This window comes from Oncorhynchus nerka, linkage group LG26, assembly GCF_034236695.1.
Source record: "Oncorhynchus nerka isolate Pitt River linkage group LG26, Oner_Uvic_2.0, whole genome shotgun sequence".
NCBI lineage: Eukaryota > Metazoa > Chordata > Actinopteri > Salmoniformes > Salmonidae > Oncorhynchus > Oncorhynchus nerka.
In genome coordinates this window covers 21,047,797-21,066,602 of record NC_088421.1, presented here as the reverse complement: position 1 = coordinate 21,066,602, position 18,806 = coordinate 21,047,797, and the positions used below count along the sequence as shown (strand labels likewise).

At 43.3% G+C, this 18,806-nt stretch overlaps 1 long non-coding RNA gene across 1 annotated transcript in view; it reads left to right on the top strand.

Moving 5' to 3' along the window:
* LOC115110701 (uncharacterized) overlaps nt 1-18,806 on the top strand; it is a 364,514-nt gene that overhangs the window by 139,486 nt on the left and 206,222 nt on the right. Inside the window, exon 3 of the long non-coding RNA XR_010461294.1 lies at nt 8,795-8,923. This is a non-coding gene — a long non-coding RNA (uncharacterized LOC115110701). The remainder of the gene's footprint in view (nt 1-8,794; nt 8,924-18,806) is intronic.

Here is an 18,806-nt window from a genome sequence, read left to right as displayed (position 1 = left end):
CTGCCTCCCTGCCTGCCTGCCTGCCCGCCCGTCCGTCCGTCTGTCCGTCTGTCTGTCTGTCTGCCGAGAACAGGGAATTAGGGGGGAAGGGAAGCGTGCCGCCTGCCACTTACTGGTGGGCAGTGGGGGCTGTGTTGGAGGGAACGCTTTACCTGGGCCTGCATGTTAATAAGAGCCTGCCTCCCTGCCTGCCTGCCTGCCCGCCCGTCCGTCCGTCTGTCCGTCTGTCTGCCAGCTATTAAGTAGCGGGGATAATGGTGTGCAGACCTGGTGGGCAGTGGGGGCTGTGTTGGAGGGAACTCTTTACCTGGGCCTGCATGTTAATAAGAGCCTGCCTCCCTGCCTGCCTGCCTGCCCGCCCGTCCGTCCGTCTGTCTGTCTGTCTGTCTGCCGAGAACAGGGAATTAGGGGGGAAGGGAAGCGTGCCGCCTGCCACTTACTGAAGAAACAAGACTGCCTAGCTGATTAGGAGCACAAATTCACCCAGGTCGGTAAGACAGGGAGATATGCAGTTCTGTAGGACAGAGAGAGAGAAAAAAGACCTGTCTTTATTAACAAGGAATAATGTGAGAGGAAAATGGAGCGGAGGATATACTGTACCTGTTGTGGATGTTGAACAGTAGAGTTGATTTGGTATTGTCGATGACAGTCATCAACATTAGATGTATCTATGTGTAATTTTTCTCTACTTGATGTCATTGAAAGCCATAATCACCAGCTAAATGAGACAGAGAAGTGGGCCGTGGTTGAAGTGTTGCACTAAGAGTACCTAGTACACAATGTTTGCTTTTAGCTCTTGACTTTTTATTGATCATACAGACCATACTACTGCCAAGTGCATTGAAGCTGTATAAGAAATATAGGAAATATGTGAGTGAACGCAACTCAAATATGTGTTCTGTGTTATGGGTTTTCATGTGTAGATTAGTGAATCAACATCTCAATTTAACACAACTAAATGTGGCAAAAGTCAAGGGGTGTGACTACATTCTGAAAGGCAATGTTTATTCTGCACAGACCTTTTCAACATTAATGTAGTGCACCGACAAGTCTACGTTTGTTGAATGAAATATGATATCAAACAGAGAAACCCCACACTTGAAACAAAATAGCAGGGTTCGTTTTTAGAGCGTAACACATTATTTTCTCTGTTTGGATGAGAGGAAAATGCTACCAATAGTTTCCTCCTATAGATGGTTGCACAGCTCCAATCTCCCACACAAAGCCTTGTTCACCAGCTATCTCCCCATTTTTAATTAGCTTCCTTCAACACAGACAGTCTGATCTTACTTCTGCCTAATTGTGATTATTTACACAATAAAGGTTTATGGGTATTTATAGCCCCCTTTTCCTCCCAGTATTCAATGTCTGCCGTTAATAATGAGTAGGAAATGATTTTCAACACTCCATCATTATCTGTGGCTTCAAGTACTGTCTTCCTTTTAATATGCTAATGCTGGCTGATATAATCGCCTAGTAATTGTAAAACACTTCAAGTACGACACATTTTGTGTGGCACTCTCCTGAATGAAGAAATCACAGTCAAGACAAAAAGCTGCGCTTGAATATGTTGAGGATCTGTTTGTGTTCTCAGGAGAGATGCTTCGGCTCGGCAATGAATGGTTATGCCATTCTAGATGGCAGAATTCCAAATGACACGGCGGCGGTGTATCCTGAAGGAAAAGTGTAGGTTAGCTCAGCCTCAAATCCCACATCTCCATGCTCCTGACGCTCGCCTCTGTCTAATCACCAGGCCCTTGATTCCCAATAATCAACCACACAGAGAGTTTACAGATTACCATTGATCCTATACGACAGAGCAGATTTATAGTAGTTGGGTACTGCTGTCAAACTGTCTTAAATTAATTGTACATTAAGTTTTCCCTACTGCTAGGTAACTACAGAGTAATAACTGTAGTAATACTGCAGTAGTTACATAGGCGTTACTATGTAATTACATGGTAAGAAGTTTGTAGCGCTTTCAGTTATTAAACATTTGGAACAAAGAATGTGTAATTACACAGCCACTTGCTGAAGTTTATTCCACACGTGCAATTATGGATGTTATTACACATTTTCTTCTTCCACTATTTAAGTAATGTTTTGTAATTACACGTTTTAAAGTCATCTATGAATTACCACGTTAATAACCAAACTCGGACCTTGTTACTTGTTACTAACTACAAGGTGTACAAGGTATCACTGAATCCATATGGAATAACAGGGTTGATAAATAGGACCTGGTAACAACAATTGTAACAAGGCACATCCTGTCATTGCTACTCTAACTTCCGCGATGCATACAAAGACCTCCCCCGCCCTGCCTTCAGCAAATCTGACCATGACTCCATTTTGTTGCTCCCAGCCTATAGACAGGAAACGCCCATGCTCAGGCCTATCCAACGCTTGTCTGACCAATCGGATTCCACGCTTCAAGATTGCTTCGTTCACGTGGACTGGGATAACATTGATGTATACACTGACTCAGTGAGCGAGTTTATTAGCAAGTGCATCGGAGATGTCTTACCCACTGTGACTAGTAAAACCTTTCCTAACCAGAAACCGTGGATTGATGGGAGCATTCGCGCAAAACTGAAAATGCAAACCACCCCTTTTAATCATGGCAAGGTGACTGGAAACATGACCTAATAAAAACAATGCAGCTATTTCCTCCGTAAGGCAATCAAACAAGCAAAGCGTCTGTATAGAGACAAAGTAGAGTCTCAGTTCAACGGCTCAAACACAAGACGTATGTGGCAGAGTCTACAGTCAATCACAGATTACAAAAAGAAAACCAGCCCCGTCTTGGACATCAACGTCTTGCTCCCAGACTTCTTTGCTCGCTTTGAGGACAACACAGTGCCGCTGACACGGTCTGCTACCAAAACCTGTGGGTTCTCCTTCTCCATATCCAACGTGAGTAAAACATTTAAATGTGTTAACCCTCGCAAGGCTGCCGACCCAGACGGCATCCCTAGCCGCATCCTCAGAGCATGCGCAGACCAGCTGGCAGGTGTGTTTACGAACATATTCCATCTATCCCAATCCCAGTCTGCTGTCCCCACATGATTCAAGATGGCCACTATTGTTCCTGTTCCCAAGAAATCTAAAGTAATTGAACTAAATGACTTGCCCTGTTGCACTCACTTCTGTCATGAAGTGCTTTGAGAGTCTAGTCAAGGATCATATCACCTCCACCCTGCCTGATACCCTAGAGCCACTTAAATTTGCTTACCACCCCAATAGATCCACTGACGATGCAAACTCCATCACACTGCACACTGCCCTATCTCATCTGGACAAGAGGAATACTTATGTAAGAATGTTGTTCATTGACTACAGCTCAGTATTTAACACCATAGTACCCTCCAAACTCGTCACCCTGCCCTGTGCAACTGGGCCCTGGACTTCCTGACGGGCCGCCCCCAGGTGGTGAAGGTAGGAAACAACATCTCCATCCTCCACAATGGGGCCCCACGTTGTCGGCGTTGTCAGCCCACTCCTGTACTCCCTGTTCACCCATGACTGCGTGGCCATGTACGCTTCCAACTCAATCATCAAGTTTGTTGACGACACTACAGTGGTAGGCTTGATTACCAACAACGATGAGACGGCCTACAGGGAGGAGGTGAGGGCCCTCGGAGTGTGGTGTCAGGAAAATAACATCTCACTCAATGTCAACAAAACAAAGGAGATGATCGTGGACTTCAGGAAACAGTAGAGGGGGCAAACACCCGTCTACATCAACAGGACAGTAGTGGAGAAGGTGGAAAGTTTTAAGTTCCTCGGTGTATACATCACCGACAAACTGAAATGGTCCACCCACACAGACAACGTGGTGAAGAAGGACCTTCAACCTCAGGAGGCTGAGGAAATTTGGCTTGTCAACTATAACATTCACATATTTTACAGATGCACAATCGAGAGCATCCTGTCGGGCTCTATCACCGCCTGGTATGGCAACTTCACCACACTCAACCAGAGGGTCGTGCGGTCTGCACAACGCATCACAGGGGCAAATTACCTGCCCTCCAGGACACCTACAGCACCCGATGTCACAGGAAGGCAAAAAAGATCATCAAGGACAACAACCACCCGAGCCACTGCCTGTTCACCCCGCTATCATCCAGAGGATGAGAGGTCAGTACAGGTGCATCAAAGCTGGGACAGGGAGACTGAAAAACAGCTTCTATCTCTCAGGTCGTAAATTCCTGGAGGAGACTCTCTCCTCCTGGCCATGCAGTATATATAGAGAGTTTGACAGTAGAACAAAGGAACTTCTTCTACATCACAGAACTGGAGAACTGAACAATGTCCATGTTTTGGAGAATGTGTAAATGGTCAGAAGAAGCCAGCTACGACCCGGTCCGTTTTGTTTCATGTTTGTGACCTCATGAAAGACAATACAGCCACATTACCATAACTTTGTATATACAGGTGCCTCCATTATGAGGTTTGCGTCTAATTATTGTATAAAATGAATGAGTGAAGATGAAACTATTTGTGAAATGATGTAATGATGTTAATGTGAGAGAATTGTATTCCCTTTAAAGTTGAACTAAGTCATTGGCCCGCCCCCATGAGCACAGACATGATCTGCCCTTTTCTACTGTTACGAATAAAAAACCCACCTGAAGAAATCCTCTTCAGACCACGCATACCTCGGTCAGCTGAGGGGGCGAAGGTTGAGTAGAGACCACAAAAACCTCAGTATAAGGTAAGGTTGTAATGGTTGTTGAACTCCTAACCATACCACGTGGAGCATTGGCTACATGGCGGGAAATGGTTCAACTCTGAGACTATCGATCCCGACAAAATAAGAGCAAATCTTAGATTCAAATTACTAGTCTGCAGCTAGAAATTATGTCAACCTGTAATGTGAAGACCGACAACCGCTGAAACATTTATTCTATACGAACATTTCTGAATGGTTCTCTTAAGTATCCATTCTAACCAACGAAAGACTCCAGGGAAGCAGAGAGATGCTTGGGTGAACTTTCCAACAGAAAGACAGACGATTCCAACAGAGATCACGACGACACACTGAGTGTAAATATATATTGATTGCAATTATTCCCGAATGAGTGAGCGTTCATGTGCAAAGGATTAGCATTTCAATTAATATAATTATCAACTGTGTAGTGACTCTTTTGTCTTTCCCGCCCTTCTCAGTCCACACCCACTTCCCTTTGTCCACCGAGCCGTCATATCGGCTTAGCCCACTAGGGAACCTCCCCTATCATTTCCTTGTAACCATATCTACTGATTGTGTGTTTATGCATTTCTGTGATTATTTAGTTAGTTAGTAAATAACTGATTAAGACAATTGATGTATGGATGATTCATAGTTGGGTTCGTGCAGATAACAACAACGACATTTGGAATGAGACTAACATGAGGTAAATAATAATTCATTAATTAGACTAATTGATCAGATATTAAAATATCTGAAGAGTTATATTAGGAAAATTATAACTTTGTAGCTGATGATTTTCCTTGGTGCCCCGACTTCCTAGTTAATTAGATTTACATGATTAGTTTAATCATGTAATAATAATTACAGAGAATTGATTTGATAAAATAACAGTCTTCACTTTAATGATGCCAAAGACACGACACTTATATCTCTCAAATTGTGTGCACAAATTTGTTTATATCCCTGTTAGTGAGCATTTCTCCTTTGCCAAGATAATCCATCTACCTGACAGGTGTGGCATATCAAGAAGCTGATTAAACAGCATGATCATGACACAGGTGCACCTTGTGATGGGGACAATAAAAGGCCACTCTAAAATGTGCATTTTTGTCACACAACACAATGCCACAGATGTCTCAAGTTTTAAGATGGAGTGCAATTGACATGCTGACTGCAGGAATGTATACCAGAGCTGTTGCCAGAGAATTTAATGTTAATTTCTCTTCCATAAGCCGCCTCCAATGTCGTTTTAGAGAATTTGGCAGTACATTCAACTGGCCTCACAACCGCAGACCACATGTAACCGTGCCAGCTCAGGACCTCCACATCCGGCTTCTTCACCTGCGGGATCGTCTGATACCAGCCACCTGGACAGCTGAGGAAACTGAGGAGTATTTCTGTCTGTAATAATGCCGTTTTGTGGGGGAAAATATTATTCTGATTGGATGGGCCTGGCTCCCCAGTGGGTGGGCCTGGATCCCAAGTGGGTGGGCCTATGTCCTCCCAGGGCCATCCATGGCTGTGCCCCTGCCCAGTCATGTGAAATCCATAGATTATATGAACTGAAACTCAGTCTTTGAAATTGTTGCATGTTGTGTTTATATTTTTGTTCAGTATATATATATAGCAGTCTTCTAGATGTCCTCATCTAACCAACCATATATAGATTACTCCAAGTTTCCATGTGGTATTTGTATTAATAATAGGCTATAACTGGTCGCGATACAACCTTATTACTATGTAATTACATAGCAACACCTATGGAACTACTATGTTGTTACTTCAGTTATAACTGTGTAGTTACTGTACATCGCGATCAGGGCAACTTAATGTAAAGTGTGACCAATCTTGGTTATTGTTTCTTAACCCAAATGATGAAAGCCTTGTTCTCCCCATGTCCTTAGGGGGATGGTGCCTGGTGCTTTTCTGTTGGAGAGGATGGGATCCTGACTGTTTCTCTCTTTCTGCTGTTATTTCCCTGTAGAGCAGGGAAGAGTGAAGGGAGCTATGAGTGATCGACTGCGCCTCTATTCTATGAGTTTTAGGGGGATTTGAAGTTATTGAAAGTGTGGTGAAGGGTGACAGCTGGGAGATGTCTATGTGATGCCTATCAGGCGGCCGGGTGCCTGCCATCATGGTTGTGTGCATCCAGCCAGTCTTCCTCTCAGCCTGTCCCCTCAGGCAAACGGCACAAGCATTCCACTCCACTATCACATACATGTTGTTGTACTACTGGCCAATCATCTGCACTACTCACATATGAGATTTCACCAAGGTTGCACAGACATTTGATATTGATATAAAATGGCTGTATAGGGCCTTTAAAAGTGGGAAATTGGGAGGTATGTGAATGATGAATGATAGATAGATTGATGGCAAGAGAGAGAGAGAGAGAGAGGCATTTTTGGGGGGGCTATTCCTTAACGATTCCTCTGAGTAGCCATGCAAGGAATAATGGATGTGTAATGTGGAACGACAGCTTGCAGAGCACTGTCATTAATGTTGTAATTCACTTTTAGTGTTTCTACTATTGCACTGCAACAGGAGGCACAGATGTCACCTGAATCAGCTTCTTCTAGCAGCCAGAGCACACCCTGTCTTCACCAGCTGTCTATGAACGCACCCTGCCAGCCCACCGTGTGTGCAAATGTGTGCAATGGTTTGTGTGTGTGTGTGTGTGTGTGTGTGTGTCCATGATGCCCGGTAAATGTCCCCTTCCAGAGTACACTGTATGTATTGATACAGGAAGTAAATCCATACTGTTATAGTATCTTGTTACATAATTGGAATCAAAAACAAATGGATTTTCTTTGTCATTTTTCCTTCTGTTTATTATAGAATACCTAGACTTAAATACTTAGTTAATATTTGGCCCCATTTAAAAAAAGACAATCGTATCAGTACCCTCCCTACTTTATGTTATAACTCATATTGGGACCTTAAATGAAGTGGATGCTTGAATACCCAACACAAATGTCTCCCATCTCTTTAATATAAGTGCAAACGTTCACCCTGGAGATCACCCTGACAAAACCACAGAGGGATATGACAGAAGACGAAAGAAAATAAGTTCTCTAAGAGAAAATAGCTGACTGACTGTGTAAGCTCAGCTCAGCTCAAAATGAGAAAGTTCATTATATGGCCGTCAAGGTGAAAGGAAGACATCTCCTGGCAGACGCAGTTAAAATGTCCACCTCTCCTACTCAGAGGAGAAAAGAGAAGGAATGAAGAGAGACAAATGCTGTTTTGTGGGGAGGTGTGTGTGTGTGTGTGTGTGTGTGTGTGTGTGTGTGTGTGTGTGTGTGTGTGTGTGTGTGTGTGTGTGTGTGTAATAAAGAGAGTAAAAGTGTGTGTGTGTGTGTGTAATAAAGAGAGTAAAAGTGTGCGTGTGTGTGTGTAATAGAGAGAGTAAAAGTGTGTGTGTGTGTGCTCGTGTGCGTGTGTGTCTGTTCCAGTACAGACAAGGGCAGCAGTGTTAATGGTATTGCTCTGTAAAATGACCCTTACATCCGTTTCTTCATACATTTCCACAGTGCTTCAAAAGTCCTCATATTTTCCCCTTGTCAGCAGTGTATCATTGTTATGTGTATGTGACCTCTAGAAGGAGCTTGTGTTCCTTCATGTAGCCTTTCATGTTCAGCCTGTGCTCCCTTGTTATTTGATTGCATTCTGAATGCATTTTCCCTAACAATGAAACAGAAGGTTATCCCTGTTGACATATAGCTTCTATGGTTAGTCTCCTGTGCTAATACAGGGCTAGCCTATGAATATCAATTTAATAGACAAAACTAGTTTCATTCCACTAATATTTGCCAACACAAGTGGATGCTTAAAATAGCTCCTCTCACTCAGTAACACTACTGTATATTATGCTGAGTGTGCCACTTATAATACAGCCTCAAGCTAAGGCAGCATTAGCCATACCTCCCCTGGCGAAGCAACATTACCACATGAAGTGGTATCAGGGAAACTACTGTAGCCCTGTGTGAGGAGGAGCCACAGTGTCAGAATGGTTCCACACAGACCTATAAATGGGATGTTTGATAGAGTACATACTGTAGTGTTTCATAGCAGATGTTGCTGTCCTTTGTCTCGCAGACGCTGCTTCCCACAGAGTGATGCTGAGACTGGCTTAGGCTTGCAGCACCACTGAAGACTTACACGGCACTAGGCAATGACTATTAGCCCCAAGACCAGCGAACAGTGATCTACTGACCTCTGAGACAGGTAAGACTGTTACAAATGTGAACATTTACCACCCTGTCTAGATAGCTGTTACATATACTACAGAACGAGGCTCATTTCACCAACATGTAGGATACTGCTTCCTTATCCTCATATGAATAAAGTCCTCTCAGATGTAAACCTTCATGTGGCAGAAAGTGATGTGGGCGCCGGACATGGGGGGGGGGGGGGCTAGTGGGTCTGGGCAGGTGTAATGTAGTTGATGTTTGTATGATGTTGTCGTTTGTATATGAATGTTATGTATTGTTAATAAAATATAAAATAAAATAAAAATTATAAGAAAGAAGTAAATTGTATACACTACCAAAAGACAATATTATCAGGAATTAGTCTTTCCCTGTGTCCTGTGTACTCAATGACAGTCTCACTCTCAGCATCAAATAGCAGAGTTACTTGTTTACTTCACTATGAATTACGAACGCATGTTTGATTTAACTCAAATCTATCACTGAACTGCAGTATACAATAGATCTCATTCAAATTAGTCCGTTTCTGCAGTTGGGTGGAAATGTGTTGAATCTTTTCACACTCACCTCAAAGCTAGTCATCATTTTCCTTTTCAAGGGAAGTGGTGTCAGAAGGAGACGTGGCATGGGTTTGTGTTTGTTTTCTTCTTGCATAGAGAGTAGTTACTTTGAAAAGCGCAGGGCTTGCTCGGTGATGGAGCGTAGGATGATTCAGCAGGAATCCAACAGCCCATGTGACTGATTCACATTTGAACATAAGCAGAAATATGGCCACTCCAGGGAGTTGCGGGGAGGAATGGAAAAATAGCCTCAAATCTCTCAGCAGCAAATCAAAAGTCTCTTTGTTTAAGTCCTGTTCTGTGTCACCTTCTCTATGGCTCACCGGTGTGTTGTGGTGTACATGGTGGTACTGATTGCTCTTATTCAAAATAAACACCATGACAAAGATGGGGAAGAGGAGTTTGAATGTGCCTCTCCTGAAGAGGAGGGCCTGAGAGGATTATATGGCTCAGTGGGCACCGTATTGTGTAGGGAGTGGATACAGCAGGTACCCATTTGAATCCCAGCCAAGAGACAGATACAATGTTGCAGGGGATAATGTTGCCTCCCAGCAATTAAACTCTGGAGGTTTGGAGTGGTTTAGGGGGAAGCATGTTAAATTAGCCCATTTTTCCTCCCTCTCAGCCATGTCTTACGCTTATCTTCTTTCTGACCGCTTTATAGGAGATCCTGAGAACTGTACGGAGGAGTTGTTTTGCTTTGAATTCTTTAGGTGCCAAATTGAATTCCCTCCATCATTCCTCTCTCTGTGTATCATTTGCATTGACATATCTAATGTATACACATTTTCAAGTACTAAGCAAAGGCAGAGATTTTGCCCTTTATCCAAGTATCCTAGAAACACTGTGATCTGCTCCCGTCAGCACCACAGAACTTTCCCATACCCTTGGGTCTTTGTGTCCCTGGTTTCAGGTTGGTTGTTTACAGTACAGAGGGGTTGTGTTCTGTGCCGTCCCCCCTCCTTCCCCCAGTAGCGTTGGGCAGCGGGGTCTCAAAGCCTCGTCATCCAGGACAAATTGGTGGATAGCGGCTCATTTACTCGGAGCCGTCATGAATGGACTGTGCCGTGACTGTGTAAACAAGTGCAAAGACTCCCAAGGGCATTCCTGCATAAATAATGACTCCAGGAGATGTTTGCCATTTGTACCACTCACTGGCTGCAGACATGGGTCAGCTAGTCTCCTCTATTGGGAGGCTTCAGTAAACAACAGCCATTAACGACCCGACAAGTTTACCTGCCTGGTGTGTGGGAGCATCCTCATTGGCTGCTGGGCCTTCTTGGCTTCTCTCCCAATTCAGACTCTTCCTGTTCATCTGTTCATAGCACTCATTTCCATCTCTCCTGGTGAACGGCAAGGTTTTATGTAGCTTTTGAAGGGATGTAACAGAGGGACTGTTGAGAGTGTGTTCAAGTCTTACATGCTGTGTTTACTTGAGCATCATCTTCACTGTGCTTCACTTCATCCAGTCAACTGTGTGTTCAGGAATCCACCCAGGTCTTAACACCAGCTGTAAACACTGACTAATCAGATTGTGGGGCATATCCAAAAGCCTGTATAGGTTTGAGCTCCAGGCGTGGGTTTGAGGGAGAATGGCTAGCATGAGCTCTGCAAGGGAAGGTGATGTGACAGCGGGAGAGGGAGGCAGAGTGAGCGGGAGAGAGAGAGAGAGAGGAGGAAATAAAGACAAAGAAACACCCACTCCTCATTAGCTTAAGCATCGTGTGTATCCATCATCCTGTAAAATAACATCTGAAAAAAGAGAAAGCCCACGTCTGCCGCGCGGCAACATGGGATGGAGATATAAAATGAATCTCTGCACTTAGGCGGTGCCATCTGTTCATCTGGGTGGAGAGCACGCCTTTACGCCACACGTTCTCCCTCCCTCCCCCTCTCTCTCTCTCTCTCTCTCTCTCTCTGTTTCTGTCTCTTTCTACTCAACCGCCAGAGAAACCATCTTTGCTCAGAAACCAGAGAGCTCAACAAAACGACATGCCTCAATGCCAACCCCGGGGCTACGTTTTTTCCTCTTGTTCTTAATTTCCCTGATAGTGTGCATATCTTTATCCAGTTTTTGATACAATATGCGAAAAACATAGTGACATAATACAATTTGAGCTCCATGTGAGAAATAGGATTATCTTGGGCGAGATTGTCAGCGACGTGTTACGGTAATCACTTTCTTCCAGGAGCCGAGAGACGTGACTCACTCGCAACTTGACCCGCTGTCATCATCTATTCCGTCTGACAGTATTTATGCAGTTTGCTTGATCTGGTTTTCCTTCAGGTGCTTTAAAAAATGAATGGAGAGCCCAATAATATATATATAAATGTGGAATAATGAAAAATAAGTAATCCCCCTTGCAAATTGGAACAAGGAGTGATTCCTGGTCCACCTTGGGGCCCCAGCCAGCTACCTAGCCAGTCAGTCAGTTGGTCCGTGTTGTGTTGTTGCTCCAGACGTTGTTGTGGATCGTCAATGCGGTGGAGCTGTGTGTTCTCTAGGTCTCCTCTCCACATCTAGTCAGACTCCCCAGTGTTCTAATTGATACAGGATGTGTTTCACAGGCCTCTGGAAGAAGGTCACAATGCATGACTTTGACACACTATGGAGCCACACAGAACAAAACATTCACAAATAAGGCTCCTCTCTCACCCATAAAACTGTTACATTTTTCTTTTCTCTCAAAAGTTAATGTACAGTCAGGAAAAAAGACCAAAAAATAAATGTAACAAATACTGAGCTATATTGTATGCTAAAACAACTGGGAAAGTATTATTTTATACTTATATAATTGCTCAGAGAAACAGATTTTGTTTAACAAGTAATATTTATTTCTAAAGAAGATAGGGGTCAAAATGATTGGCACCCCTGTTTTAAATACCTTTCAATACTTCACCATACGAGAATAACGGCACTAAGCCTTTTTATAAAATGTTTTATGACATTGGGGAACACATTAGGAGGGATCTTAGACCATTCCTCCATACATAATTATTTCAGATCCTTGATATCCTTTGTCTGCGCTTATGGACTGCCTTCTTCAATTCAAACCACAGGTTTTCAATGGGGTTCAAGTCTGGAGACTGAGATGGCCATTGCAAAATGTTGATTTTTGTAGTCAATTAACCATTTGTGGATTTTGATGTGTGCTTGGGGTTATTGTCTTGCTGGAAGATCTACTTACGTCCCAGGTTTCAGCCTCCTAGCAGAGGCAACCATGTTTTTGGCAAAAATGTCCTGGTACTGGGTGAAGTTCATGATGCTGTTGACCTTAAAAAGGGCCCCAGGACCTGTAGAAAGATGGTAGGTATAGGGTTCTTTTCTGCTAATGCATTCTTATTTCGATGCCAAAACCACCACTGGAGTGCGCGGCCAAAGAGCCTTATTTTTATGTCGTCTGATCATAGCACCAGTTCCAATTCAAGTGCCAATGCCGTTTAGCAAACTCCAGGCATTTACATTCGTTGGATGACATGAAAATAGAGCTCTTTGGCCACGCACACTAGTGGCAGGTTTGGTGTCAAAGAAAGTTGCATAAGAAAAAATAACTCCATACCTCCTCTAAGATATGGTATAGTATTTCTGATGTTATGGGGCTATTCTGCTTCCTCTGGTCCTGTGGTACTTTGCCCAATACCAGGACAGTTTAGCCATAAACCTGTTTGCCTCTGCTAGGAGGCTGAAACTTGGCCGCAAGTGGATCTTCCAGCAAGTCAATAAGCCCAACTATCAATATCCACAAATAAAATGTTAATTGACCAGAAAATCCACATTTTGCAATGGCCATCTTAATCTCCAGACTTGAACCCTATTGAAAACCTGTGGTTAGAAATACTGGAACAGACAATCCACACAGTTTAGATAGAAAGGTTGACATCCTTCAACAGTTGAACACTTTGAAGCTTGAATATGGCACAATAAACACCCGGTATGCAGAGATTGCTGCCATGAAATCCAAGCACCAATATGTTGAGCAAGGTGAAAGTGCAGGGAAAATGCTTGCTTGGTAAAGTAAGGAAGAGGAACATATCATCCATAGCATTCGAACCCCAGATGGTAGCAGAACAATGGATACTTCTGAAATAACTGAGTCTTTAAAACCTTTCATCACAAACTGTATCAATCTGAAAACATTCAAAGGATGATATAAACTATTTCCTTAATGAGGCCATTTTAGCAACTATAAGTGAAGCAGAGAAAATGTATATGATAGAAACATTACCCCAGGTAAACTGTTGGAGGCCATCAATGATGTACAAAACAGGAAATCTCCTGGTAATGATGTACTCCCAGTGGAAAGTTACAGACACTTTCTTCCCAAATTACTAAAGCCTATGTTGCTTATCCTTACTTATACTTTCTAATTATGACTTTTCAATCTCAGGAAGTACATTTAAGTGGAAATGGAAAAAGACATTAATGCAATATCTGGGTGTACTGATACCATGCAATCTGGAGGAGGCATATACAATGAATTACTGTCCTTTAATAGATAGGCTTGAATCTGATGTTCAGAGATGGAGATCTCTCCCTATTTCTATGTTATGTAGGATCAACATAATCAAAATGGATATATTACCAATGCTGATATACTTATTCCAGGCCTTGTCAGTTTCAATTCCATCCAACTTTTCAAATTAAATAAATGGCCTGCTCTCCAACTTTATTTGGACAGGAAAGACCTCAAGAGTCAAATAGACTGTTTAACACTATGAAGCTGGAGGTCTTGGACTGCATCATATTAAGATGTATTACTGGGCTGCACAACTGCGTTCACTTAAACAATGTACAGCAGACAATCCTTGTCCGTGGAGGAGTATAGAAGACATACATGTTATACCCTATATTCACTTGTTCAGGCCCAAGGTATTGAAGAAAAAAACGGACAATCCAATGACAATCGTATTTGGGAAGATTTAGGTGGAAAGAAGCAATATTGCCAAGCACCCCTATTTGGGGTAACCTCGCCTCCAACATTTAATGACACATTTAAGTCCTGGTTCTTAACTGGCATCAGGAATTTGGAGCATGTGGCCGATTTCTTATAGTTCTTACAATTCAGAAATCTTATTCAATCACTTCAACAGAGTCTGGATGAACCAAAGGCATCGAGCATAGAAAAATACTGAAAGAAATTGAGGAGAACTGTTGGTCACAGATACATGAAAATGTTCATACCTGCTCCTACAACCTACCACTGTTATATAATTCATAAGGACTTATTACACTCCTGCCAGGATGCATGTAATGCACCCAGAAATGTCACATTCCTGTTGGAGATGCAACAATCACAATGCTGTGGTCCTGGTTGGGGTTTCCTGGTTCCGACTGGCGCAGGGACACAGCATTGTTTTGGAAGGCAGAGGGCTATTTCCTGTGTTTTTGTGTGCTATTGTGGGCAAGTGTGGGCATGTTGTTGTGTGCTATTGTGGGCAAGTGTGGGCATGTTGTTGTGTGTAATTGTGGGTGAGTGTGGGCATGTTGTTGTGTGTGATTGTGTGCGAGTGTGGGCATGTTGCTGTGTGTGATTGTGGGTGAGTGTAGACATGTTGTTGTGTGATTGTGGGTGAGTGTGGGCATGTTGTTGTGTGATTGTGGGTGAATGTGGGCATGTTGTTGTGTGTGATTGTGGGTGAGTGTGGGCATGTTGTTGTGTGATTGTGGGTGAGTGTGGGCATGTTGTTGTGTGATTGTGGGTGAGTGTGGGCATGTTGTGTGATTGTGGGTGAGTGTGGGCATGTTGTTGTGTGTGATTGTGGGTGAGTGTGGGCATGTTGTTGTGTGTGATTGTGGGTGAGTGTGGGCATGTTGTTGTGTGATTGTGGGTGAGTGTGGGCATGTTGTTGTGTGATTGTGGGTGAGTGTGGGCATGTTGTTGTGTGATTGTGGGTGAGTGTGGGCATGTTGTTGTGTGTGATTGTGGGTGAGTGTGGGCATGTTGTTGTGTGTGATTGTGGGTGAGTGTGGGCATGTTGTCGTGTGTGATTGTGGGCATGTTGTTGTGTGTGATAGTGGGTTTGTGTGGGCATGTTGTTGTGTGTGATTGTGGGTGAGTGTGGGCATGTTGTTGTGTGTGATTGTGGGTGAGTGTGGGCATGTTGTTGTGTGTGATTGTGGGTTTGTGTGGGCATGTTGTTGTGTGTGATAGTGGGTTTGTGTGGGCATGTTGTTGTGTGTGATAGTGGGTTTGTGTGGGCATGTTGTTGTGTGTGATTGTGGGTGAGTGTGGGCATGTTGTTGTGTGTGATTGTGGGTGAGTGTGGGCATGTTGTTGTGTGTGATGGTGGTGTATGTTTTGTTTTGTGTTGTAGTGTTTCTGCTTTGGTATTTTGTTCATTAAAAATAATAACATAAGAGCAGAAGAAGGATATCAAGGATCTGGAAAGATTCTATATGGAGAAATGGTCTAAGATCCCTCCCATTGTGTTTTCCAATCTCATAAAACATTTTAGAAAAGGCTCAGTGCCATTATATCCTCGCAAGGTGAGGTATTAAAAGTTATTAAAAACAGGGGTGACAAATCTCTCTACCCCCATCTTTTTAAGAGACAAACATATTACAAAATCTCTTTCTCTGAGCAATTTTATTAGTATGAAATAATATAATTAGCCAATTATTTTAGCATACAATATAGCTCAGTATTTGTATTTTTTGCTCATCTTTATCAAGGGTGCCAGTCATTTTGGACCTGACTGTAGATAATCTTTGGAGTAGTGAACACGTTTGGCAATCTGATCGTTTGGCCTCATTTGATCAAAAAGGCCAAACAGAACTTCAGGTGCAGCAATGATTAAAGGGAATCATATCACCCCGTACCCAAACTAAAGCCCCTTCGGCCTCCCTGTGGTCAATGGATTAACATGAGAGCGTGTTTGTCTGTGATCTGTGCCCAGGAATCTGGGAGGTGCATATTTTCCTCTCATCTTTGCCAAACGGTGACACATGGCTGGCCATGCATCATGTTTGAGTGCTTGGCTGGCTGACGTCTAGTCATCTCTCCACGGCCCTTCGGCCTGCTTTCCCAGGCCGTAAAGAGGACATCCATCAGGACAGGTGTAATTTGCCGTGCAGTCGCCGCTTCTTTGCCAATACAATTTGTTAACCAATTGTTAAATGCGTACGTGATTGAATGCCCGCCCCGCCGTACGACCCTTATGGATATGATAAAATGATTTGCTTCTCTCGCTTGTTTTCCAGAAATCAACTTGACACGTTATTTAACCCAGCCGTGATTTATATCGGAGGGCTTTTCATTTTGAAAATGTATTTTTTTAAAGGGATATGTAAACAAATTTCTGATCACATAAATCTTTGACCTGTTGTCAGTGGCTCAGCGGAATGAAGAGGATAGTGGTCTATGGAGCAATGTTGTGAGTCATATTTTACTGAAATAATGATGAATTTATGCAAGGAGAGACAAGATCCTCGTATTAATCTCCCAGTAGAACATGGTCTAGATGAAATGGTTACTGAGCTTTTAGCTCCCACAGTTACCTCAGCAATTTGTCAGTCTAACTGGTATACACTGGCGGGAAGTGACATGCCAGTCTCCAATGGCCCACGCTAAATGTACTTCACGCTTCAAAGTATCTGTTGTTGACTGACATTGAGGTGACCCGGAAAATTCTATGTTATTAAATGCTTGGAGAAGTTTAAACCAACGACCGCAGTGTGTTTCCTCAGCTCAACGACCCCTTTTTATTCTTTACCAGTTGTTTGAGTAGCAACCTTTTGTCTGGGCAGGTGTCAACAACATCACCAATAAGTGTCCTTTCCCAGATAATCTCTTTGTCCCAGACCACTTCTAATGTCACTGCAGGGCTTGTGTATGCTGTTTTTCACCCTGACTACACTTAATGTCTCCATCTCTTTGTCCCAGACCACTTCTAAAGTCACTGCAGGGCTTGTGTATGCTGTTTTTCACCCTGACTACACTTAATGTCTCCATCTCTTTGTCCCAGACCACTTCTAAAGTCACTGCAGGGCTTGTGTATGCTGTCTTTCACCCTGACTACACTTAATGTCTCCATCTCTTTGTCCCAGACCACTTCTAAAGTCACTGCAGGGCTTGTGTATGCTGTTTTTCACCCTGACCACAGTCTCCATCTCTTTGTCCCAGACCACTTCTAAAGTCACTGCAGGGCTTGTGTATGCTGTCTTTCACCCTGACTACACTTAATGTCTCCATCTCTTTTCCCAGACCACCTAAAGTCACTGCAGGGCTTGTGTATGCTGTTTTTTTTCACCCTGACTACACTTAATGTCTCCATCTCTTTGTCCCAGACCACTTCTAAAGTCACTGCAGGGCTTGTGTATGCTGTCTTTCACCCTGACTACACTTAATGTCTCCATCTCTTTGTCCCAGACCCTTCTAAAGTCACTGCAGGGCTTGTGTATGCTGTTTTTCACCCTGACTACACTTAATGTCTCCATCTCTTTGTCCCAGACCACTTCTAAAGTCACTGCAGGGCTTGTGTATGCTGTCTTTCACCCTGACTACACTTAATGTCTCCATCTCTTTGTCCCAGACCACTTCTAAAGTCACTGCAGGGCTTGTGTATGCTGTTTTTCACCCTGACTACACTTAATGTCTCCATCTCTTTGTCCCAGACCACTTCTAAAGTCACTGCAGGGCTTGTGTATGCTGTCTTTCACCCTGACTACACTTAATGTCTCCATCTCTTTGTCCCAGACCACTTCTAAAGTCACTGCAGGGCTTGTGTATGCTGTTTTTCACCCTGACTACACTTAATGTCTCCATCTCTTTGTCCCAGACCACTTCTAAAGTCACTGCAGGGCTTGTGTATGCTGTCTTTCACCCTGACTACACTTAATGTCTCCATCTCTTTGTCCCAGACCACTTCTAAAGTCACTGCAGGGCTTGTGTATGCTGTTTTTCACCCTGACTACACTTAATGTCTCCATCTCTTTAAACTTGAAAGAATTATTTTGATATGATTCCTTTGAAATTCCCAACATCAAAGCTGACAGCCTTATTTGCTTCGTAGTGTATTTCCCTGCTCAGGTCACGTCACATGTGTCTGTAGTAATGAATCATGAATCAGATGCTATTGACTTTTGGGCCTGCAGAGATATCTCAGCCATGCAGATTTAAAGCTTGCGCTATATGAACAGAAACGACATGAGGGAATCACTGTGGTGTGATCTTAGGTCTCAGGGGTGGCCCTGCTTGTCAGAATGTGCTGTTGCAGGATCTTCCTGATGAAGTCATTAAGAAGTCATTAAGAAACCATTAAGAATCATTATGTCGGCGAGGTGGCACTCTGGTGTGCGCACAGTGAAGCACCAGGCATCAGGAAAACTTGTTAATCACG